The 25,610-nt window shown below is 45.4% G+C and overlaps 1 pseudogene; it reads left to right on the forward strand.

Annotated features, from left to right (window-relative positions):
• The first annotated feature begins 15,332 nt into the window (after positions 1-15,332).
• On the forward strand, positions 15,333-16,575 carry LOC100441092 (hsc70-interacting protein-like; annotated as a pseudogene).
• Positions 16,576-25,610: the final 9,035 nt, after the last annotated feature.

Genomic DNA, 25,610 nt, shown 5'->3' on the forward strand with positions numbered 1-25,610 from the left:
GGCCACATTGCACTCCAGCCCAGGCAACAGTGCGAGACCCCATCTCAAAAAAAAAAAAAAAAAAAAAGAAGCAAACCAGGGCTCTCATTTTTTTTGTTGTTGTTCTTGAGATGGAGTCTCGCTCTGTCGCCCAGGCTGGAGTGTAGTGGCCCAATCTCGGCTCACTGCAACCTCCACTTCCTGGGTTCAAGCAATTCTCCTGCCTCAGCCTCCTAAGTAGCTGGGACTACAGGCACACACTACCACGCTTGGCTAATTTTTGTATTTTTAGTAGAGACAGTGTTTCACTATGTTGGCCAGGCTGGTCTCGAACTCCTAACCTCAAGTAATCCACCTACCTCGGCCTCCCAAAGTGCTGGGATTACAGGCGTGAGCCACCAGGCCCAGCCAGCTCTCATTCTTACATTCCTGCCTCTACCCTGTGAAGCTGCAGCCCTCTCTTATATAAGGAACCTGAGCAAATCACTAGTACAGTTTGTTTCCAGGTAGATCTAAAATATCACCAACCATTCCAACCTTAGCCTCTAAATATCCATCTAAATAAATGATAAGTTGCCGCACTTAAAATGAAACACCTCTTCCCTGTGCAACCAGAACCCATATCCCTCCACCAGAGCAGTTCAGCCCACCTGAGCATTTCACATATTTGGGTTTAGCAGCGCTTGTATTAGAACTAAGGCCTCAGGCTGGGCACGGTGGCTCACACTTGTAATCCTAGCACTTTGGAAGGACAAGGCAGGAGGATCACTTAAGGTCACGAGTTCAAGACCAGCCTGGCTAACATGGTGAAACTCCAACTCTACTAAAAATACAAAAATTAGCTGGGCATGGTGGCATGCTCCTGTAGTCCCAGCTATTCGGGAGGCTGAGGCAGGAGAATCACTTGAACCTGGGAGACGGAGGTTGCAGTGAGCTGAGATCATGAGATCGTGCCACTGCACTCTCACCTGGGCAACAGAGCAAGTGAGACTGTGTCTCAAACAAACAAACAAACAAAACAAAATAAAACAAAACAAAAAAAACACCAAAGCCTCAGGTGAACTCATGTCAGAATGAAAAAGTGCATTTACTTGTCTATTCGAAAAGCCAGTTCTTCTGGTACGTACAGGTAAGTTTCTACGATTTGTCAGTGAGAGCATTTCCTAATTGATTTAATTTTCTCATCTTGGCATTCCATATCTACCTCAGTAAACAATTTTCTATGCTAACAAGAAGTTAAACAAACATATAATTATTTTTGAGATAAGAAATGCAAATAAAAGCTGATTTAATGAATTTGTTTTCTGGATGTGGACACTTGTGGAAACTGAAAAAACGTGACGACTCAGGAAGAAGACACAGTTCGCTCACAACAGCTTTTACCTAAAACACATTTTAGCCCACATACCACTGATTCTGTCAGCCCACAAGCCATTGTCTTCTCTCTGCTTTTACTTTTTTACATTTTACATATAAATCGCATGAACCGCTGGGTATGGTGGCTCAAGCCTGTAATCCCAGCACTTTGGGAGGCCGAGGTGGGCAGATCACCTGATGTCAGGAGTTTGAGACCAGCCTGGCCAACATGGCGAAACCCTGTCTCTACTAAAAATACAAAAATTAGCTGGGCTTGGTGGTGGGTGCCTGTAATTTCAGCTACTCAGGAGGCTGCGACAGGAGAATCGCTTGAACCTGGGAGGCGGAGGTTGCAGTGAGCCAAGACTGTGCCATTGCACTCCAGCCTGGGCAACAAGAGCAAAACGAAACTCAGTCTAAAAAAAAAAAATTGCATGAACCAGAGAGTGCAAGGCAAACCGGTGACCACAGACATTAGGAAACTTTTGATCACAAGTAACAAGAAACCCAGTTAAAATGGCTTAAATAATAAGGAAGTTCAGAGGTATGGTACGCTCTGGGGTAAATATTCAGTAATCAATATTGCCATTAAGGACCATGTTTCAGCCAGGAGCGCTGGCTCATGCCTATAATCCAAACACTTTGAGAGGCTGTGGTGGGCAGATGGCTTGAGCCCAGGAGTTCGAGACCAGCCTGGGCAACGTGGCAAAATTCTGTCTCTACAAAAAATGTTTAAAATTAGGTGGGTGTAGTCATGTGTGCCTATAGTCCCAGCTACTCAGGAGGCTAAAATGGAAGGATCACTTGAGCCTGGGGGGTAGAGGCTGCAGTGAGAGGAAAATATGCCCACCACACTACAGCCTGGGTGGCAGAATGACACCCTTATCTCAAAAAAAAAAAAAAAAAAAAAAACCGGACCAAGTTTTGTCTCTCTGCCCTGTAGTCCTGAAAGTTTGCTTCATCTTACGATGTGTAGGATGGCTTCAAGTTTCCTCCCTCATGTCGACAAAGCACAGACACCTCTCCTCCACAACAGTCCTTCCTTTCAACCTAATTGGAATGAATTAGGAAACATGCAGACCCCTCAGACTAAAAGTCATTGCCAAGGAAGGATCATACACCAACAAATTAGATATTGTCCCTGGGGCTGGGGATGGAGAGGATACCTGAGCAAAACTGGAATTTTTCATGGGCAGAAGGGGTGGACAGTGGATGCTAAGTAGGTAGCCAAGAGTGTCCACTACAACTAGCAAAACTGAATATGCCTAAGCCTTGGGTTAAGAGTAGTATTAGAGAAATAGAGAAACAACACATTGGATGTCACACATCCACTAATCTTCTGGTTCTTAAATTTTTTTTTTTTTTGAGACAAGGTCTGGCTCTGTTGCCCAGGCTGGAGTGCAGTGGCACAATCTCGGCTCACTGCAACTTCCGCCTCCTGAGCTCAAGCCATCCTCCCACCTCAGCCTCCCAAGTAGCTGGGACTACAGGCACACACCACCACACCCGGATAATTTTGGTATTTTTTGTAGAGATGGGGTTTTGCTGTGTTGGCCAGCATGGTCTCCAACTCCTGAGCTCAAGTGATCTGCCTGCCTTGGCCTCCCAAAGTGCTGGGATTATAGGTGTGAGCTACCACGCTAGGCCTGCTCAACTGGTTCTTAACCCCACGAGGGGTTAATTCACCATTAGAGACTGGCTCATGACAGCAGTGATTCTCAGAAACATCAGGAAGCCTATATTCTTGGTGGTGTTCTTTATGTCCTGAGTCTGTCCTTGCAAGAGAGAGAACGGTATGTCTCAGTGGTATAAAGAACCTAGTCCTGCACCTTAGCCATCCTCTCTAGTCCTGGTTCATGCTGTCCCCTTCTTGGATCCCACCCTAGTCCTTCACAGTGATCTTGAGCTGAATTTCCCAATTTGGGAAATTTACCTTGGGAGTCTCAGAGCACATTTTGGTATGACAGCTCTATGAGATATTAATAGATGTTACTTAGAAAAAAAGTTCTAGGCCAGGCACTGTGGCTCACACCTGTAAACCCAGCCCTTTGGAAGGCTGAGGCAGGAGTATTGCTTAAGCCCAGAAGTTCAAGACCAGCCTGGGCAACATAGGTAGACCACATATCCACAAAAAATTTTTTTTAAAAGTTAGCTGGCAGCCGGGCATGGTGGCTCATGCCTGTAATCCCAGCACTTTGGGAGGCTGAGGCGGGCTGATCACGAGGTCAATAGATCAAGACCATCCTGGCCAACATTGTGAAACCCCATCTCTATAAAAAACACAAAAACTAGCTGGGTATGGTGGCACACGCCTATAGTCCCAGCTACTCGGGAGGCTGAAGCAAGAGAATCACTTGAACCCGGGAGGTGGAGGTTGCAGTGAGCTGAGATCGCACCACTACACTCCAGCCTGGCGACAGAGTGAGACTCCATCTCAAAAAAAAAACAACAAAAAACCAAAAAAACAGTTAGCTGGTTGTGATGGCTTGTAGCTGTAGTCCCAGCTACTCATGAGGCTAAAGTGGGAGGATCGCTTGAGCCCAGGAGGTCAAGGCTGCAGTGAGCCATGATTAAGCCACTGCACTCCAGTCTGGGTGACAGTGAGACCTGTCTCAATTAAAAAAAGAAAGAAAGAAAGAAAAAAGTTCCATGCTTGCTGAAATCTTGAAAGACCTACTTAAACATTTAGCACTCAAAAAACTTGGGCATTTATCAGTATAAATTCCTAGATCTTTCATGCGCGTCCGTGTGAAAAGACCACCAAACAGGCTTTGTGTGAGCAATAAAGCTGTTTATTTCACCTGGGTGCAGGTGGGCTGAGTCCGAAAAGAGAGTCAGCGAAGGGAGATGGTTTATCATTAGTTCTTATATGTTTGGGATAGGCGGTGAAGTTACGAGCAATGTTTTGCGGGTGGGGTGGATCTCACAAAGTACATTCTCAAGGATGGGGAGAATTACAAAGAACCTTCTTAAGGGTGGGGGAGATTACAAAGTACCTTCTTAAGGGTGGGGGAGATTACAAAGTACATTGATCAATTAGAGTGGGGCAGGAACAAATCACAATGGTGGAATGTCATCAGTTAAGGCTGTTTTTACTTCTTTTGTGGATCTTCAGTTACTTTAGGCCATCTGGATGTATACGTGCAAGTCACAGGGGATGCGATGGCCTGGCCTGGGCTCAGAGGCCTGACAAGATCAGCACCTTCACTGCGTCTTTTAAAGATTGTAAGGCCTTTGTAAGCAAGAAAATGGCTCTGGTGAGATGGGTTTATGTGGGGATTTGTAACAGGGATGCACTGTATTTTTTTAATCAGTGGTTCTCAAATTTCATCAGGCATGGTTGCCTGGGGAGTTTTCTAAAAGGCAGATTCCGTACCATATCTCAATCTTACCAATCGTGAATCTCTGGCCTTGGGTCCTAGGAATTCGAAATTTAAACAAATTCCTAAGTAATTCTGATGCAAGTAGTCCCTGTGTTCTCTGAAAATGTTAACTATCTGCCTCACCCCTGCTTGTGACAGCAATCAATGTTGCCATGGTAATAGCCAATCTGAGCCACCCCCTGCCGCCTGCTGCCCAGGCAACATTGACGTTGTGTGTCTCTTTCTTGTTTGCTAGCCCAAAGGGCCACCTTGAAAAATAATCTTCTGAGTACTACAAAAAGTATACAATTGACCCAAAGAAACTCACTGTTGCAGGATCAGGGATTATAAATCCCTATGTCACCTCACCTTCCAGTATTAGTCTCTTCAGCACCTTTTGTGGCTCCAATTCAGATGTCAGATGCTAGGCATCAATGTTGGTATTTCATTGGCATAAATAGGGTGCAGTCCCTGAAACTAAGACCGTTTTCCAAGCCCACCGTGATCTAGGTGTCAGTCCTCTGAGCCCAAGCTAAGCCATCATATCCCCTGTGACTTGCATGTAAACATCCAGATGGCCTGAAGCAAGTGAAGAATCACAAAAGAAGTGAAAATGGCTGGTTCCTACCTTAACTGATGACATTCCACCATTGTGATTTGTTCCTGCCCCACCTTAACTGAGCAATTAACCTTGTGAAATTCCTTCTCCTGGAATTTCAGAAGCTCCCCCACCAAGCACTTTGTGATCCCCGCCCCTGCCCACAAGAGAAAAACCCCCTTTGACTGTAATTTTCCACACCCACCCAAATCCTATAAAACTGTCCCACCCCTATCTTCCTTGCTGACTCCTTTTTCAGACTCAGCCCACCTGCACCCAGGTGAAATAAACAGCCTTGTTGCTCACACAAAGCCTGTTTGGTGGTCTCTTCACACGGACATGCGTGACATTTGGTGCCGTGACTCAGATCTGGGGACCTCCCTTGGGCGATCAATCCCCTGTCCTGCTCTTTGCTCCATGAGAAAGATCCATCTACGACCTCAGGTCCTCAGACCAACCAGCCCAAGGAACATCTCACCAATTTTAAATCAGGTAAGCGGCCTCTTTTTACTCTCTTCTCCAACCTCTCTCACTATCCTTCAACCTCTTTCTCCTTTCAGTTTTGGCACCACCCTTCAATCTCTCCCTTCTCTTAATTTCAGTTCCTTTCCTTTTCTGGTGGAGACAGAGGAGATGCATTTTATCTGTGAACCCAAAACTCCGGCTGTGGTCACGGACTTGGGAAGACAGTCTTCCCTTGGTGTTTAATCACTGCGGGGACGCTTACACACGTTTCAGAAGTGTCTGATCACCATGGGGACGCCTGGCCTTGATCCTTCACCTTGGTGGCCAGTACCACTTTCCCTGGGTGGCAAGCACCACCTCCCCTGGGGGGCAAGTACCCCCCCACCCCTTCTCTCCATGTGTCTACTCTCTCTTTTCTCTGGGCTTGCCTCCTTCACTATGGGCAACCTTCCACCCTCCATTCCTCCCTCTTCTCCCATAGCCTGTGTTCTCAAGAACTTAAAACCTCTTCAACTCACACCTGACCTAAAACCTAAATGTCTTATTTTCTTCTGCAACACTGCTTGGCCCCAATACAAACTTGATAAATGCTCTAAATGGCCAGAAAACAGCACTTTCGATTTCTCCATCCTACAAGACCTAGATAATTTTTGTTGAAAAATGGGCAAATGGCCTGAGATGCCTTACATCCAGGCATTTTTCATACTTCGTTCCCTCCCTAGTCTCTGTTCCCAATGCAATTCGTCCCAAATCCTGCTTCTTTCCCTACCGCCTGTCCCCTCAGTCCCAACCCCAAGCATCGCTGAGTCTTTCCAATCTTCCTTTTCTACCAAGCCATCTGACCTCTCCCCTCCTCCCCAGACTGCTCCTTAGGTTGCTTTCCGCCAGGCTGAATCAGGCTCCACTTCTTCCTCAGCCTCCGTTCCTCCACCCTATAATCCTTCTATCACCTCTCCTCCTCACATCCAGTCAAGCTTACAGTTTTGTTCCATGACTAGCTCTCCCCCACCTGCCCAACGATTTCCTCTTAGAGAGGTGGCTGGAGCTGAAGGCATAGTCAGGGTACTTGTGCCTTTTTCTCTATCAGACCTCTCTCAGATCAGTCAGTGTTTAGGCTCTTTCTCATAAGACCCCACTAATTATATACAGGAATTCCAATATCTGACTCTGTCCTACAATTTAACCTGGAGTGATTTAAATGTCATCCTAACATCTACCCTCTCCCCAAATGAACAGGAAAGAGTTTTTTCTCTAGCCCAATCTCACACTGACAACCACCAGCTTCAGAAGCCAGACCTTCAAGAAGGCATTAGAGCAGTTCCCCAAGAGGATCCCCAGTGGAACTATCAGGCAGATTCCCCAGGTATAATTAGGTGAGATTACATGATTTCTTGCCTAGTTGATGGGCTTAAAAAGGCAGCTTACAAAGCTGTTAATTATGACAAGCTTAAAGAAACTACCCAAGGTAAAGACGAAAACCCAGCCCAGTTCATGGCTCATTTGGCAGCAACCCGGAGATGCTTTACAGCCCTAGACCCTGAAGGGTCAGAAGGCCATGCTTATTCTAAATAGGCATTTTATCACCCAGTCAGCTCCTGACATTAGAAAAAAGCTTCAAAAGTTAGAATCCAGCCCTCAAACCTCACAACAGGAGTTAATCAACCTCACCTTCAAGGTGTACAATAATAGGAGGCAGCCAGACAGCAACGCATTTCTGAGTTACAATTACTTGCCTCTGCTGTGAGACAAAACCCAGCCACACCTCCAGCACACAAGAACTTCAAACTGCCTAAGCCGCAGCAGTCAAGCATTCTTGCAGGACCTCCTCCATCAGGCTCTTGCTTCAAGTGCCAGAAATCTGGCCACTGGGCCAAGGAATGCCTGCAGCCCGGGATTCATCCTAAGCCGTGTCCCATCTGTGCAGGGACCCACTGGAAATCAGACTGCCCAGCTCACCCGGCAGCCACTCCTAGAGCCCCTAAAGCTCTGGCCCAAGGCTCTCTGACTGACTGCTTCCCAGATCTGCTCGGCTTGGCAGCTGAAGACTGACGCTGCCTGATCGCCTTGGAAGCCCCCTGGACCATCATGGATGCCGAGCTTTGGGTAACTCTCACAGTGGAGGGTAAGTCCATCCCCTGTTTAATCGACACAGGGGCTACCCACTCCACATTACCTTCTTTCAAGGGCCTGTTTCCCTTGCCCCCATAACTGTTGTGGGTATTGACAGCCAAGCTTCAAAACCCCTTAAAACTCCCCCACTCTGGTGCCAACTTGGACAATATTATTTTATGCACTCTTTTTTATTTATCCCCACCTGCCCAGTTCCCTTATTTTATTTTTTATTTTTTATTTTTTGAGATGGAGTCTTGCTCTGTCACCCAGGCTGGAGTGCAGTGGTGCGATCTCCGCTCACTGCAAGCTCCGCCTCCTGAGTTCATGCCATTCTCCTGCCTTAGCCTCCCGAGTAGCTGGGACTACAGGCGCCCACCACCACACCCAGCTAATTTTTTTTTGTATTTTTAGTAGAGACGGGGTTTCATTGTGTTAGCAAGGATGGTCTCGATCTCCTGACCTCGTGATCTGCCCACCTCGGTCTCCCAAAGTGCTGGGATTACAGGCGTGAGCCACCGCGCCTGGCCCCAGTTCCCTTATTAGGCCAAGACTTTTTAATCAAATTATCTGCTTCCCTGACTCTTCTGGGACTACAGCCAAATCTCATTGCCACCCTTCTTCCCAACCCAAAGCCTCCTTCATGTCTTCCTCTCGTATCCCCCTACCTTAACCCACAAGTATGGGACACCTCTACCCCCTCCCTGGCAACCGATCACACGCCCACTACTATCCCACTAAAATCTAATCACTGTTACCCCACTGAACGCCAGTATCCCATCCCACAACAGGCTTTAAGGGGATTGAAGCCTGTTATCACTCGCCTGCTACAGCATGGGCTTCTAAAACCTATAAACTCTCCTTACAGTTCCCACATTTTACCTGTCCAAAAACCAGACAAGTCTTACAAGTTACTTCAGGATCTGCGCCTTATCAACCAAATTGTTTTGCCTATCCACCCCGTGGTGACAAACCCATATACTGTCTTATCCTCAATACTTCCCTCGACAACCCCTCCACAACCCGTTATTCTGTTCTGCATCTCAAACATGCTTTCTTTACTATTTCTTTGCACCCTTCATCCCAGCCTCTCTTCTCTTTCACTTACACTGACCCTGACACCAATCAGTCTCAGCAACTTACCTGGGCTGTACTGCTGCAAGGCTTCACGGACAGCCCCCATTACTTCAGTAAAGTCCTTTCTCATGATTTACTTTCTTTCCATCCATCTGCTTCTCACCTTATTAAATATTTTGACAACTTTCTACTTTATAGCCCCTCCTACAAATCTTCCCAACAGGACCTGCTTCTGCTCCTCCAACATGTATTCTCAAAAGGATATTGTGTATCTCCCTCAAAAGCCCAAATTTCTTCCTCTTCCATTACCTATCTTGGCATAATTCTTCATAAAAACACATGTGCTCTCCCTGCTGATCATGTCTGGCTTATCTCCAAAACCCCAACCCATTCTACAAAACAACTTCTTTCCTTCCTAGGTATGGTTAGGTACTTCTGCCTTTGGATACCTAGTTTTACCATCCTGACTAAACCATTATATAAACTCGTAAAAGGAAACCTAGCTGACCTCATAAATCCTAAATCCTTTCCCCACTCCCCTTTCCATTCCTTAAAAAACAGCCCTAAAGGCTGCTCCCACACTAGCTCTCCCTAACTCATCCCAACCCTTTTCATTACACACAGCCAAAGTACAGGGTTGTGCAGTCAGAATTCTTACACAAAAGCTGGGACCGCACCCTTAGCCTTTCTGTCCAAACAACTTAACCTTACTGTTTTAGCCTAGCACTCATATCTGTGTGTGGCATCTGCTGCTACATTAATACTTTTAGAGGCCCTCAAAATCACAAACTATGCTCAACTCACTCTCTACAGTTCTCATAACTTCCAAAATCTATTTTTTTCCTCAAACCTGATGCATACACTTTATGCTCCACGGTTCCTTCAGCTATACTCACTCTTTATTGAGTCTCCCACAATTACCATTGTTACTGGCCTGGACTTCAATCTGGCCTCCCACCTCATTCTGGAGGCCACACCTGACCCCCATGACTGTATCTCTCTGATCCACTTGACATTCACTTGATTTCCCCATATTTCCTTCTTTCCTGTTCCTCACCCTGATCACACTTGGTTTATTGATAGCAGTTCCACCAGGCCTAATCGCCACTCACCAGCAAAGGCAGGCTATGCTATAGTATCTTCCACATCTATCCTTGAGGCTACTGCTCTGTCCCACTCCACTACCTCTCAGCAAGCCGAACTCATTACCTTAACTCGAGCCCTCACTCTTGCAAAGGGACTACGCGTCAATATTTATACTGACTCTAAATATGCCTTCCATATCCTGCACCACCATGCTGTTATATGGGCTGAAAGAGGTTTCCTCACTATGCAAGGGTCCTCCATCATTAATGCCTCTTTAATAAAAACCCTTCTCAAGGCCACTTTACTTCCAAAGGAAGCTGGAGTCATTCACTGCAAGGGCCATCAAAAGGCATCAGATCCCATCGCTCAGGGCGATATTTATGCTGATAAGGTAGCTAAAAAAGCAGCTAGCGTTCCAACTTCTGTCACTCACAGCCAGTTTTTCTCCTTCTCATCAATCACTCCCACTTACTCTCCCACTGAAACTTCCACCTATCAGTCTCTTCCCACACAAGGCAAATGGTTCTTGGACTAAGGAAAATATCTCCTTCCAGCCTCACAGGCCCATTCTAATCTGTCGTCATTTCCTAACCTCTTCCAGGTAGGTTACAAGCCGCTAGCCCACCTCTTAGAACCTCTCATTTCCTTTCCATCGTGGAAATCTATCCTTAAGGAAATCACTTCTCAGTGTTCCATCTGCTATTCTGCTGCTCCTCTGGGATTGTTCAGGCCCCCTCCCTTCCCTACACATCAAGCTCAGGGATTTGCCCCTGCCCAGGACTGGCAAATTGATTTTATTCACATGCCCTGAGTCAGGAAACTAAAATACCTCTTGGTCTGAGTAGACACTTGTACTGGATGGATAGAGGGCTTTCCCACAGGGTCTGAGAAGGCCACCGCAGTCATTTCTTCCCTTCTATCAGACAGAATTCATCAATTTGGCCTTCCCACCTCTATACAGTCTGATAACGGACCAGCTTTTATTAGTCAAGTCACTCAGGCAGTCTCCCAGGCCCTGGGCATTCAATGGAAACTTCATGCTCCTTGTCACCCTCAATCCTCAGGAAAGGTAGAAAGAACTAATGGTCTTTTAAAGACACACGTCACCAAGCTCAGCCTCCAACTTAAAAAGGACTGAGGCTGGATGCGGTGGCTCACCCCTTTAATCCCAGCACTTTGGGGGGCCGAGGTGGGCGGATCACGAGGTAAGGAAATTGAGACCATCCTGGCTAACATGGTGAAACCCCGTCTGTACTAAAAAATACAAAAAAAAATTAGCAGGGCATGGTGGCAGGCCCCTGTAGTCCCAGCTACTCAGGAGGCTGAGGCAGGAGAATGGCGGGAACCTGGGAGGCAGAGCTTGCAGTGAGCCAAGATCGCGCCACTGCCTGGGAGACAAGTGAGACTCCGTCTCAAAAAAAAAAAAAAAAAAAAAAGGACTGAACAGTACTTTTACCACTTGCCCTTCTCAGAATTCAGGTCTGTCCTCAGGATGCTACAGAGTACAGCCCATTTGAGCTTTTGTATGGATGCTCCTTTTTATTAGGCCCCAGTCTCATTCCAGACACCAGCCCTCTAGGTGATTATCTTCCAGTCCTCCAGCAGGCTAGACAGGAAACTTGCCAGGCTGCTAATCTTCTCTTGCCTACTCCAGATTCCCAGCCATATGAAGACACCCTAGCTGGACAATCAGTTCTTGTTAAGAATCTGACCCCTCAAACTCTACAACCTTGAGGGACTGGACCCTACTTAGTCATCTATAGTACCCCAACTGCCGTCTGCCTGCAGGACCCTCCCCATTAGGTTCACTGATCCAGAATAAAGCTGTGTCCATCGGACAGCCAGCCTGATCTCTCCTCTCCCTCCTGGGAGTTGCATGTACTCTCTCCTACTTCCCTTAAACTCACCTGCATTCCTAAAGGATAAAAGTAACCCTTATAAGGCTAATACATCCTTTCATTTTTATTAGGTCTCATCTTCCTTACCATACTCTTTATAACAGGGCTTTACACAGTCACCCCCACTACTTGGACTGCACCCCAAAAACTTGTCATCCTTACTATCTTCTGTCTAGTCATACTCCTATTCACCATTCTCAACTACTTGTAAATGCCCTGCCCTTGTTTATACTGCCGGTTTACACTTTTCCTGCAAACCATTGTAGCGGATATCTCCTGACACTATTCCCAGTCTGCCACTCTTGACTCCCTCTTGGAGTGGATGGGTGATCTTTGATGACAGGGCATACTCTGATACTTCCACCCTGATGAAGTCCTATTCTTTACTTTCATACTCACTCTTTTTCTCATTCCTGTTCTTACGCCACCCTCTACCTCTCCCTAGCTATCTCCACCACACTATCAATCTCACTCCACTCTCTCCTAGCCATTTCTTATCCTTCTTTAACAAACAATTGCTAGCTTTGCATTTCTCTTTCCTCTGAAATCACCAAGGCTTTGACTTACTCACTGCTAAAAAAACAGGACTCTATATTTTTAAATGAAGAGTGTTGTCTTTACCTAAATCAATCTGTCCTAGTGTATGACAACATAAAAAATCTCAAGGATAGAGCCCAAAAACTCACCAACCAAGCAAGTAATTATGCTGAACCCCCTTGGGCACTCTCTAATTGGATGTCCTGGGTCCTCCCAATTCTTAGTCCTTTAATACCTGTTTTTTTCCTTCTCTTATTCGGACCTTGTATCTTCCGTTTAGTTTCTCAATTCATCCAAAACCATATCCAGGCCATCACCAATCATTCTATAATGACAAATGCTCCTTCTAACAACCCCACAATATCACCTCTTACCATAAAATCTTCCTTCAGCTTAATCTCTCCCACTCTAGGTTCCCACACCACCCCTAATCCCGCTCAAAGCAGCCCTGAGAAACATCACCAATTATCTCTCCATACCACCCCCCCCAAAATTTTCTCTGCCCCAACACTTCAACATTATTTTATGGTATTTTTCTTATTAATATAAGAAAACAGGAATGTCAGGCCTCTGAGCCCAAGCTAAGCCATCATATCCTCTGTGACCTGCACATATACATCCAGATGGCCTGAAGCAAGTGAAGAATCACAAAAGAAGTGAAAATGGCCAGTTCCTGCCTTAACTGATGACATTCCACCATTGTGGTTTGTTCCTGCCCCACCTTAACTGAGTGATTAACCTTGTGAAATTCCTCGTCCTGGCTTGGAAACTCCCCCACCGAGCACTTTGTGACCCCTACCCCTGCCCACAAGAGAAAAACCCCCTTTGACTGTAATTTTCCACACCCACCCAAATCCTATAAAATGGCCCCACCCCTATCTTCCTTGCTGACTCCTTTTTCGGACTCAGCCCACCTGCACCCAGGTGAAATAAACAGCTTTATTGCTCACAAAAAGCCTGTTTGGTGGTCTCTTCACACGTAAGCCTGTGATACTAGGGTCCTCCCTACCTGACACCTAGAGCACTCCTGTTGTAACAAGAGTCATCTTGGGTTCAGCATAAATAAATCTTTCATTTGAGTGGCAAGTAGTTGAGTTTGTAACTTTTACTTTCACCAAACACAAAAGAGTTCATTTCAACTAATTCTTTGGTCAGATACTAGCCATCCATGCTTATAAGATAAAGGATGGGTAAAGTACTAGGATCCGCATCTAACCTTAGCAGCGTGGTAAGCAGAATAATGGCCTAATCCCCGGAACCTGTGATTATGTTACAATTACGTGGCAAAAGAGAGTTAAGTTTGAAGATGAAATTAACTATGCTAACTAGATGATATTAAATAGGAAGAAGAGCCTGCATTTTCCAGGTGGATCCAAGGATCCTAAAATGGGAAAGTGGAAAAGAGAGAGTCAGGGTCCAAGTGATGCATGTGAGAAAGATCTGACCTGCCACTGCAAGCTAGGAAGATGGGAGAAGACTGCCAACCAAGGAATGCAGGAGGCCCCTGGAGGCTGGAAGACACAAGAAAACCGATTGCTCCCCAGAGTCTCTAGAAGGAATGCAGCCCTGCTGACACCCTGATTTCAGCTCATTGAAGCCCACTTCAGACTTCTGACTTCCAGAACTGTAAGATAGTAAATTTGTGTTATTTTAAGCCACTAAATCTATGATAATTTGTTACAGCAGCAGTAGGAAACTAATACACAGAGGATTAGGATAAAAGGGTAGAAAGAGATACAGACTAGAGAGTCAAACAAATGTAGGCCTCCCTGTTCAGTGCCATACTACTCTTTTTTTTTTTTTTTTTTTTTTGAGGTGGAGTCTCGCTCTGTCACCCAGGCTGGAGTGCAGTGGCGTGATCTCGGCTCACTGCAAGCTCTGCCTCCCAGGTTCACACCATTCTCCTGCCTCAGCCTCCCAAGCAGCTGGACTACAGGCGCCCACCACCATGCCCGGCTTTTTTTTTTTTTTTTTGTATTTTTAGTAGAGACAGGGTTTCGCCATGTTAGCCAGGATGGTCTCGATCTCCTGACCTCGTGATCTGCCTGCCTCAGCCTCCCAAAGTGCTGGGATTACAGGCGTGAGCCACCGCGCCCAGCCTTGCTACCCTTTCTTTAGTGGAGGTCCAGAAAAAGCCCCCTGTTTCATTCTATCAGTTTTCCAGGAGACTTGCCTTTCAACCATATAACCTGGTTGAGGAAACCTGCAGGATTAAAAAAAAAAAAATTATATCTGGATAAGCCAAATTCACGTACTGTTTTTGGGTTCTTCAATGTTGCCATTTTCTCTTTTTCTTAAAATGAAGAATAATATTGTTGATGAAAAAAGCCAAATTCAGGCCGGGCCTGGTGGCTCATGCCTGTAATCCCAGCACTTTCGGAGGCTGAGGTGGGTGGATCACATGAAGTCAGGAGTTCAAGACCATCCTGGACAATATGGTGAAACCCTGTCTCTACTAAAAATACAAAAATTAGCCGGGTATGGTGGTACGCACCTGTTATCCCAGCTACTCAAGAGTGCCATTGCACTTCAGCCTGGCTGACAGAGCGAGACTCTGTCTCAAAGGAAAAAACAAAGCAAAACAAAAAAACTAAACTCCGTAAAATATTTGAAGAGATTTTTTCTGAGCCAAATGTGAAGACCATGACCCATGACACAGCCTCAGGAGGTCCTGAGAACATGTGCCCCAGGTGGTTGGGTTACAGCTTGATTTTATTTATTTCAGGGGATCAGAAGTTACAGGTAGACATCAGTCAGTACATTTAGATATACATTGGTTTGGCCCTTCTGCATGGTCACACCAAGCCAGCATCTGGGCCTGGAACTGGGCTGCAGCCCCTCAGCTTCACACACCGCCTCCTGACCATGGACCCCTGAAAAATGAATGAGTTTCGGGCCTTTGTGAAAATTTGTAAGCAGGATCTGAGCGTTCCTCACACCGAGGAAATGAGCTTCCTGAGGGAGTGGGTGGAGAGCACGGGGTAAAGTACCACCCACTACTAGAAAGCTAAATCAGAAGAAAATACCAAAGAAGAAAAACTTGATAGTAAGAAGGTAGAGGAAGACTTAAAGGCAGACGAAACATCACGTAAGGAAAGTGAGCTAGAAATTGATAATTAAGGTGTGATTGAACCAGACACTGATGCCTCTCAAGAAATGGGATAACAGAGGTGATGATGGATCAGGCAAATGATAAGAAAGTGGCTGCTATTGAAGCCCTAAATGATGGTGAACCGCGGAAATCCATTGATTTATTCACAGATGCAATCAAGCTGAATCCTCGCTTGGCTATTTTGTATGCCAAGAGGGCCAGTGTCTTCATCAAATTACAGAAGCCAAATGCTGCCATCCAAGACTGTGACAGAGTCATTGAAATAAATCCTGATTCAGCTCAGCCTTACAAGTGATGAGGGAAAGCACACAAACTTCTAGGCCACTGGGAAGAAGGAGCCCATGATCTTGCCCTTGCCTGTAAATTGGATTATGGTGAAGATGCTAGTGTAATGCTGGAAGAAGTTCAACCTAGGGCACAGAAAATTGCAGAACATCAGAGAAAGTATGAGCGAAAACGTGAAGAGCAAGAGATCAAAGAAAGATAGAAAGAGTTAAGAAGGCTCGAGAAGAGCATGAGAGAGCCCAGAGGGAGGAAGAAGCCAGATGACAGTCAGGAGCTCAGTATGGCTCTTTTCCAGGTGGCTTTCCTGGGGGAATGCCTGGTAACTTTCCTGGAGGAATGCCTGGAATCGGAGGGGGCATGCCTGGAATGGCCGGAATGCCTGGATTCAATGAAATTCTTAGTGATCCAGAGGTTCTTGCAGCCATTCAGGATCCAGAAGTTATGGTGGCCTTCCAGGATGTGGCTCAGAATCCAGCAAATATGTCAAAATACCAGAGCAACCCAAAGGTTATGAATCTTATCAGTAAATTGTCAGCCAAATTTGGAGGTCAAGCTTAATGCCTTTCTGATAAAGCCCTTTCTGAAGGAAAAGCAATCTACATCACCTTACGGATGTTGCAATGATACAAACCAGTGTACTGCTGACCTTCTCATCAAGAGAGCTGGGGTGCTTTGAAGATAATCTCTACCCTCTCCCCCAAATGTAGCTGAAGCATTTTACAGTGGTTTGCCATTAGGGTATTCATTCAGATAATGTTTTCCTACTAGGGCAAACTTTAAGCACTTTTTAAACCTCAAAAATATTTAAAATAAATTTAAAGGGTCTGTTAATTCTTACAATTTTCTTCACTAATCATTTTGGATTTTTTTTCCTTTGAATTATTGGGCAGGGAAGATACTTATGTATGGAAGATTATTGCTGTAATTTGAGTGAAATAAAAGTTTATTACTGTGAGGCAAACATAACTCATTTGAGGAAAAAGTTTGTGTTGGATATGTGGTTCCTGAAGTATTTTGACTTGTCTTTTTAAATGCTTTATCTTTTTCTTTAAAGAGTTATTTCAGGCCGGGCGTGGTGGCTTATGCCTGTAATCCCAGCACTTTGGGAGGCCAAGGTGGGTGGATCACAAGGTCAGGAGATCGAGACCATCCTGGCTAACACGGTGAAACCCCTTCTCTACTAAAAATACAAAAAAATTAACCTGGCATAGTGGCGGATGCCTGTAGTCCCAGCTACTCGGGAGGCTGAGGCAGGAGAATGGCGTGAACCCAGGAGGCGGAGCTTGCAGTGAGCCAAGATCGCACCACTGCACTCCAGCCTGGGCAACAGAGCAAGACTTCGTCTCAAAAAAAAAAAAAAAAGCTAATTGGGACCACCAGTATTTCAGTAGGACCTAGGTAGGGACTGGAAGTACTTGGCAGGGCAGCAGCAATCTTGCTGTGTTTTATATAACATGTCTCCTTGGGCAGGTTGCCCTTAAATCTTACACTGTGGTGAAAGGATGATTTTTTTGGTAATGCTGCAGTAGAGTTGGAGTACTTAGTTCTGTTTTTGTCCAGTATGTCTAATAAATGTTTCATATTATTTCCACATGGGGGAAAAAAAAGATATACATTGGTTTGGTCCAATAAGGCAGAACAATTCAAAGTGAGGCAGGGGTGGGGGTGTCCAATAAGGCAGGGCAATTCAAAGTGAGGCAGGTGGATTCAAAAGATTTTCTGACTGGTAATTAGTTGAAAGAATTAAGTTGTTATTATTTAAAAGCCCAGAATCAATAGAAAGGAGTGTCTGGGTTAAAATAAGGGGTTGTGGAAACCAAGGTTCCTATTATGTAGATGAAGCCTCCAGGTAGCAGGTATCAGAGAGACTAGAAGGTAAATGTCTCCTATCTGACCCAAAAAAGTACTAGACTCTTAATCCCTCCTGGATCAGGAAAAGACCTGGAAAGGGAAAGGGATTCTCTACAGAATGTATATATTTTCCCCCAAAAGAGACAACTTTGCAGGGCCATTTCAAAATATGTCAAAGAAACATGTTTTCAGGTAAAATAATTTCTTTCAGGGACTGCTATCTATCATGTGATGCTATACTAGAGTCAGGTTGGAATTTGATATCTTAGTGCTACAGAGTCTGTTTTGTCACTCAAGATCTCTGTTTTAATGTTAATGCTGGTCAGTTGTGCCTGAATTCCAAAGGGAAGAGTATAATGAGGCATGTCCAAACCACCACTTCACATCATGGCCTGAATTAGCTTTTTAGGTCTACTTTAGAATCCCCTTGGCCATGAGGAGGGATCCATTCAGTTGGCTGGGGAGCTTAGAATTTTATTTTTGGTTTACACATTTTAGGGGGACAGAAGTAACAGCCAGACATCAATCAATGTATGTATGGTGTACATTGGCTTGGTCTGGAAAGGCAAGACAACTTGAAGCAAGGGCTTCCAGGTCATAGGCAGATCCAAAGATTTCCTAATTGGCAATTGGTTGAAAGAATTAAAAGTTAATGGCCAGGCATGGTGGCTCACGCCTATAATCCCAGCACTTTGGGAGGCTGAAGCAGGTGGATCACTTGAGGTCAGGAGTTCAAGACCAGCCTGGCCAACATGATGAAATCCTGTCTCTACTAAAAATACAAAAATTAGCTGGGTATGGTGGCACAGGCCTATAATCCCAGCTACTTGGGAGGCTGAGGCAGGAGAATTGTTTGAACCCAGGAGGCAGAGGTTGCAGTGAGCCAAGACAATGCCATTGCGCTCCAGTCTGGGCAACAGAGCAAGACTCCGTCTCAAAAAAAAAAAAAAAGTTATTATCTTAAGACCTAGAATCAATAGAAAGCAGTACCTGAGTTAAAATATGGGGTTGTGGCCAGGCGCAGTGGCTCACGCCTGTGATCCCAGCACTTTGGGAGGCCAAGGCAGGTGGATCACGAGGTCAGGAGATCGAGACCATCCTGGCTAACACTGTGAAACCCTATCTCTACTAAAAAATACAAAAAATTAGCTGGGTGTGGTGGCAGGTGTCTGTAATCCCAGCTACTCGGGAGGCTAAGGCAGGAGAATGGCGTGAACCTGGGAGGCAGAGCTTGCAGTGAGCCAAGATAGCGCCACTGCACTCCAGCCTGGGCGACAGAGCAAGACTCTGTCTCAAAAAAAAAAAAATATATATATATATATATATATATATATATATATATATATATATATATATATATATAGTGTTGTGCGGACCAAGGTTCTTATTATGTAGATGAAGTCTCATAGGTGGCTGCCCTTAGAAGCAGTAGATGGCAAATGCTATCTAATCAGACTTTTAAAAGGTGCTAGATTCTCAGCTAATCTCTCCTGGATCAGGAAAAAAAAAAACTGGAAAGGAAAGGAGATTCTGTACAGAATGTAGATTTTCTCCACTGGAGACAACTCTACAGGGCCATGTCAAAATATGTCAAAGAAGTATATTTTGGGGTAAAATACTTTAATTTCTTTCAGGGCCTGCTATCTCTCATGTGATGCTATACTAGAGTCTGGTTAGAATATGGTATCTTATTGCTACAAAGAGTCTGTTTTGTCACTCTTAAGATCTCTATTTTAATGTTAATGTTGGTTAGTTGTGCCTGAATTCCAGAGAAGGGAGAGTTTAATGAGGCATGTTGGATCCTCCCCTTCCCATCAAGGCCTGAACTAGTTTTTCAGGTTTACTTTGGCATCACCATGGCCAAGAGGAGGGGCCCACTCAGTCAGATGAGAGGCTTAGAATTTTATTTTTGGTTTAGAATATATAATATATTTAGAATATATATCTATGTATATATATATACACACACACAAACACACAGAAAAATGTTACAAAAAATTAGCCTGGTGTGGTGGTATAGGCCTGTAGTCTCAATTACTTGGGAAGCTGAGCTGGGAGGATCCCTTGAGGCCTGGAGGTCAAGACTGCAGTGAGTCGTGATCATGCCACTGCATTTCCAACCTGGGTGACAGAGCAAGATTCTGAAAGAAAAAAAAAAAGAAGAAGAAAAAGAGAGGAAACAAAGAGAGAAATAAAGAAAGAAGAAAAATGCATATATTATTTTCACAAAATAAACACGTCTATGTAACCACCACCCAAATCATGATATAAAATAAAACCTGGCTGGATGCCATGGCTTATTCCCATAATATCAGTACTTTGGGAGGCTGAGTGGGGAGGGTTGTTTGAGCCCAGGAGTTCTAGACCAGCCTGGGCCACATAGTGAGACCTTGTCTCTACAAAAAATAAAATTTAAAAAAATTAGCCAGTTATGGTGCCTCATGCCTGTAGTCCCAGCTGCTCTGGAGGCTGAGGTAGGAGGATGGCTTGAGCCTGGGAGGTCAAGGCTGCAGTGAGCCAATATTTGGCCACTGTTCTCCAGCCTGGATTACAAAGCAAGACCCTGTCTCAAAAAATAAATAAACAAAACAAAATAAAATACAATCAGAAGCTTCAAAACTCACCACATGATCCTTCCCAGACAATGCCTCACCTCCTACTACTAATCATTCAGACTAGTAATGAATAATCACTAGTGTGATTTCCAGTTCCAAAGATGTGGGTTTTTTGCCTGTTGTTGAATTTTATATAAATAGACTCATAGAGTATGCATGCCTTTGTCTGGCTTCTTTCTTTCTTTTTTTTTTTTTTTAAGGAGTTCTGCTCTTGTTGAGCAGGCTGGAGTGCAATGGCACAATCTCAGCTCACTGTAACCTCTGCCTCCCAGGTTCTGTCTGGCTTCTTTCACTTAACATTATATTTGTAAGAAACATAGCAATCGTATATTTTCATTGCTCTGTAGTATTCCATTGTATGAATATAATATAATTCATTCATTTTTTAAAGAACCATGGCCTGGCATGGTGGCTCACGCCTGCAATCCCAGCACTTTGGGAAGCCGAGGTGGGTGGATCACCTGAGGTCAAGAGTTCAAGACCAGCCTGGCCAATATGGTGAAACTCCATCACTACTAAAAATACAAAAAATTAGCCAGACGGGCCAGGCATGGTGGCTCATGCCTGTAATCCCAGCACTTTGGGAGGCCAAGGGGGGTGGATCACGATGTCAGGAGATCGAGACCATCCTGACCAACATGGTGAAACCCGGTCTCTACTAAAAATACAAAAATTAGCTGGGTGTGGTGGTGCGTGCTTGTAATCCCAGCTACTTGGGAGGCTGAAGCAGGAGAATCGTTTGAACCCAGGAGGTGGAGGTTACAGTGAGCCGAGATCGCGCCACTGCACTCCAGCCTGGCGACAGAGCAAGACTCTGTCTCAAAAAAAAAAAAAAATTAGCCAGATGTGGTGGTGGATGCCTGTAATCCCAGCTATTCAGAAGGCTGAGGCAGGAGAATCATTTGAACCCAGAAGACAGAGGTTGCAGTGAGCTGAGACTGTGCCATCACACTCCAGGCTGGGCAACAAGAGCGAAACTCCACCTCAAAAAAATAATAATAATAATTAACCAGGCATGGTGGCAGATGTCTGTAATCCTAGCTACTTGGATCATGGGGGAAGACATCCCCCTTGCTGTTCTCATGATAGTTTTCATGAGATCTGGTTGTTTAAAAGTGTGTAGTACTTTCCCCTTCACTTTCTCTCTCCTGCTCTACCATGTGAAGATGTGTCTGCTTCCCCTTCACCTTCTGCCATGATTGTAAGTTTCCTAAGGCCTCTTCAGCCATGCTTCCTGTACAGCCTGAAGAACTTTGAGTCAATTAAACCTCTTTTCTTCAGAAATTACCCTGTCTCAGATAGTTCTTTACAGCAACGTGAGAGAGGACTAATACAGCTACATACTTTTAAACAAACAGGTCTCATGAGAACAGCACCAAAGGGGAAAATCCACTCCCCTAATCCAATCACCTCCCATCAAGCCCTACCTCCAACACTGCAGATTATAATTTGACATGAGACTTGGGTGGGGACACAGATCCAAAACATATCATTCTGCCCCTGGCCCCATCCAAATCTCATGTCCTCACATTTCAAAATACAATCATGCATTCTCAATAGGCCCCCAAAGTCTTAAGTCATTCCAGCATTAACTCAAAAGTCCACAGTCCCAAATCTCATCTGAGACAAGGCAAGTCTCTTCTGCCTGTGAGCCTATAAAATAAAAAACAGGTTAGTTTACTCCCAAGATACAATGAGGGTACAGGCATTGGGTAAATATTCCCATTCCAAAAGGGAGAAATTGGCCAAAAGAAAGAGGCTACAGGCCCCATGCAAGTTTGAAACCCAGCAGGGCAGTCATTAAATCTTTTTTTTTTTTTTTTGAGATGGAGTCTTGCTCTGTCACCCAGGCTGGAGTACATGGAGTGCAGTGGCACAATCTCAGCTCACTGCAAACTCTGCCTGCCAGATTCAAGCGATTCTTCTGTCTCAGCCTCCCAAGTAGCTGGGACTACAGGCAAGCACCACCACTAGCAAGCGCCTGGCTATTTTTGTATTTTTAGTAGAATATTTTTGTATTCACCATATTGGCCAGGCTGGTCTCGAACTCCTGACCTCATGATCTGCCCACCTTGGCCTCCCAAAGTGCTGGGATTACAGGCATGAGCCACTGTGCCCAGCTGAAATCTTAAAGCTCCAAAATAATTTCCTTTGACTCCATGTCTCACATCTAGTGCACACTGGTGCTATGGGTGGGCTCCCAAGGCCTTGGGCAACTCCATCCCTGAGGCTTTCCAGGGTACAGCCCCCATAGTGGCTTTCACAGGCTGCAATTGAGTGCCTACAGCTCTTCTAGGTGGAGGGTGCAAGCTGCCAGTGGATCTACCATTCTGGGGTCTGAAGGATGGTGGTCCTCTTCTCACAGCTCCATTAAGCAGTGCCCAATGGGGATTCTGTGTAGGGGCTCCACTGCCCTAGTAGAGGTTCTCCATAAGACTCCGCCTGTACAGCAGGCTTCTGCCTGGACATCAAGGCTTTTCCACAAATCCTCTGAAATCTAGGCAGAGGCTCCCAAACCTCAACTCTTGTACTCTGTGCACCAGCAGGCTTAGCATTACATGGAAGCTGCCAAGGCTTATGGCTTGCACCCTCTGGAGCAGTGGCTGGAGCTGTATCTGATGCCCTTTTAGCCACAGCTGGAGCTGGAGTGGCTAGGATGCAGGGAGCAGTGTCCTGAGGCTGTACAGGGTGACAAGGCCCTGGGCCTGGGCCACAAAGCCATTCTTCCCTCCTAGGCCCCAAGCCCTGTGATGAGAGGGGCTGCCACAAAGGTTTCTGAAATGGCTTTGAGGCCTTTTTCCCATTGTCTTGGCTATCAGCATTTGGCTCCTCTTTACTTAAGCAAATTTGTGTAGCGAGCTTGAATTTTGAGCAAAGTCCCACTCTGTCACCTAGGTTGGAGTGCAGTGGCACCATCTCGACTCACTGCAAGTTCTGCCTTCTGGGCTCAAGCGATCCTCCCACTTCAGCCTCCTGAGTAGCTTGGACGACAGGCATGGTTTTTCTTTTCTACATGGGCCTGGCTGCAAATTTTCCAAACTTTTACATTCTGCTTCCCTTTTAAATACAAGTTCCAGTTTTATGTCATTTCTTTGCTCATGCATATGAACATAGGTAGTCAGAAGCAGCCAGGCTACTTCTTGAATGCTTTGCTGCTGAGAAATTTCCCCACCAGATACCCTAAATCATCACTCTCAAGTTCAAAGTTCCACAGACCCCTAGGACAGGGGCACAATGCCTGCAACCTCTTTGCTAACACATAACAAAAGTGACCTTTGCTCCAGTTTCCAGTAAGTTCCTCATTTCCATCTGAGACCTCCTCAGCCTGGACTTCATTGTCCAGCTCACTATCAGCATTTTGGTAACAACCATTTAACCAGTTTCTAGGAAGTTCCAACTTTTTTCTCATCTTCATGTCTTCTTCTGAGCCTTCCAGGCTGTTCTAACTTCTGCCCCTTATCCAGTTCTCAAGCTGCTCCCACATTTTCAGGTATCTTTATAGCAATGCCACACTCCCAGTACCAATTTTCTGTATTAGTCTGTTCTCACCCTGCTATAAAGAAATACATGAGATTGGGTAATTTATAAAGAAAAGAAGTTTAATTGGCTCACGGTTCTGCAGCCTGTACAGGAGCATGAAGCCTTCTAGGAGGCCTCAGGAAACTTTAAATCATGGCAGAAGGCAAAAGAGAAGCAGGCATGTCTTATGTGGCTTGAGCAAGAGGAAGAGATCAGGGGAAGTGGTATACAATTTTTTTTCTTTTTTGAGACAGAGTCTCACCTTGTTGCCCAAGCTGGAGTGCCATGGCACGATCTCGGCTCACTGCAACCTCTGCTGCCTGGGTTCAAGCAATTCTCCTGCCTCACCCTCCCAAGTAGCTGGGATTACAGGCGCCTGTCACCACACCCGGCTAATTTTTGTATTTTTAGTAGAGATGGGTTTTCACCATCTTGGCCAGGCTGGTCTTGAGCTCCTGACCTCGTGATCCACCTGCCTCGGCCTCCCAAAGTGCTGGGATTACAGGCGTGAGCCACCGCGCCCAGCCGGAAGGGGTACACACATTTTTTTGTTTTTGTTTTTGTTTTGAGACAGAGTCTTGCTCTGTCGCCCAGGCTGGAGCACAGAGGTGTGATCTTGGCTCACGGCAAGCTCCACTTCCTGGCTTCACGCCATTCTCCTGCCTCAGCCTCCTGAGTAGCTGGGACCACAGGCGCCCACCACCAAGCCCGGCTAATTTTTTTGTATTTTTAGTAGAGACGGGGTTTCACCGTGTTAGCCAGGATGGTCTCAATCTCCTGACCTCGTGATCTGCCCACCTCGGCCTCCCAAAGTGCTGGGATTACAGGCATGAGCCACCACACCCGGCTGTGGTACATACTTTTAAAAAACCAGATCTCACGAGAAATCTGTCATGAGCATACCACCAAAGGGGGAAATCCGACCCCATGGCCCAATTATTTCCCATCAGTTCCCACCTCCCATATTGGGGATTACCATTCAACATGACATTTGGGCAGGGACACAGATCCAAACTATATCATTCCTGTATGCCCAGCACTTTGGGAGGCCAAGGCAGGTGGATCACTTGAGCCCAGGAGTTCAAGACAACCTGGGCAACACGGGGAAACCCTGTCTCTACAAAAAATACAAAAATTAGCTGGGTGTGGTAGCACATGCCAGTAGTCCCAGCTACTCAGGAAGCTGAAGTAAGAGAATTGCTTCAGCCCAGAAGGCAGAGATAGAGGTTGCAGGGAGCCAAGATCACACCACTACACTCCAGCCTGGGTGACAGAACAAGATGCTGTCATAAAAAAAAAAAAAAAAAAAAAGAATATTCGTTCTCCATGGGAGGAAGTCAAAATACCAACATTAACAGAAGCTGGGAAGAAGTTGATCCCAACCCTCAAGGATGACTTTGAGGGATTCAAGAGTTCAGTGAAGGAAGTTACTGCAGATGTGAGGAAATAGAAACAGAACTAGAATTAGAAGTGGAGCGATTCAGATGTGACTGAATTGCTGTAATCTCATAATAAAACTTGAATAGATGAGGAGTTGCTTCATATGGACAAGCAAAGAAAGTGATTACTTGAGATAGACTCTATTCCTGGTGAACATGCTGTGAACATTGTGGAAATGTTAACAAAGCATTTAGAATATTACATAAACTAGCCGAGGCGTGGTGGCTTACACCTGTAATCCCAGCACTTTGGGAGGCTGAGGCAGGCAAATTGCTTGAGCCCAGGAGTTCGAGACCAGCCTAGGCAACATGGCAAAACTCC

The sequence above is a fragment of the Pongo abelii genome, chromosome 8 (assembly GCF_028885655.2).
Source record: "Pongo abelii isolate AG06213 chromosome 8, NHGRI_mPonAbe1-v2.0_pri, whole genome shotgun sequence".
In the NCBI taxonomy this organism is placed as follows: Eukaryota; Metazoa; Chordata; class Mammalia; order Primates; family Hominidae; genus Pongo; species Pongo abelii.